Below are 973 nucleotides of genomic sequence, written 5' to 3'. Positions count from 1 at the left end.
TGAAAACCTGCATGTTTGTGAGCTATGGGGTGTTGTGAGCAAGAAGGTATTACTGTGTTTGTAGTTGTTGTTTTTCTGTAAATTTTGAAACAATGTGTTCGTGTACTGATGTCAATGGTGAGATCTAAGAAGTTTATAGATTTGTTGCCAATCTTCATAGTGAACTGGATATTTTTATGTTGACTGTTTCGGTTTTTCAAGAATGTGTAGAGTTGTCTTGTAGTACCAGTCACCATACACAGGACATCATCTACATATCTAAACCAGTATTTGATGTTTACACTCAAAGGTTCAGTTTTTAGAAAATTTTGTTCGAAATGGTCCATAAATATTTCAGCTAACAGTGGACCAAGAGGGGAACCCATAGCTAAGCCATCTAATTGTTTATAAAGAGTCCCTTGGCAGTGGAAATAGTTCTGTGTGAGGCATGTCCGTGTGGCCAGTCTCAAGTCATTCAATTCTACAGGATTTACATTAGACTTGTGCATCAGATCTCTCAGAATATCAATGGAGTCTACTACTGGTATGTTAGAAAACAAATTGCTGACATTAAAGGATACTAATTTATTACTGGGTAAGACAGGTATGTCTTTTAACTTGTTTACTAGGTCCACAGAGTTTGAAATATCATAATTTGCTTTAAATTTAGTCTTGCTCTTAATTAGGACATTCAGTTTACTGGCTAGTTTATAAGACGGAGCAGCGAATGATGATACAACTTGACGAATAGGAACATCTTGTTTATGCAGTTTAGGAAGCCCATACATTATAGGTGGCACTGGGTTCATATTCGTTAATAATTTTGCTTCAAGTTCAGAGAATATGCTTTTGCGTGAATTGATTGCATATTTAAAATCCTCATTGAACAATTTAGTAGGGTCTTTACGAAGGACTTGGAAGCCTGTGGTATTGGGAAATCATTAACCTTGTCCATATAATCAGATTTTGTGGCAATGATACCTTGGTGTTGTAA

The sequence above is a fragment of the Schistocerca gregaria genome, unplaced genomic scaffold (genome assembly GCF_023897955.1).
Source record: "Schistocerca gregaria isolate iqSchGreg1 unplaced genomic scaffold, iqSchGreg1.2 ptg000180l, whole genome shotgun sequence".
NCBI lineage: Eukaryota > Metazoa > Arthropoda > Insecta > Orthoptera > Acrididae > Schistocerca > Schistocerca gregaria.
The sequence above is the reverse complement of the archived record's forward strand: the minus strand, read 5'-3'. Positions refer to the sequence as shown.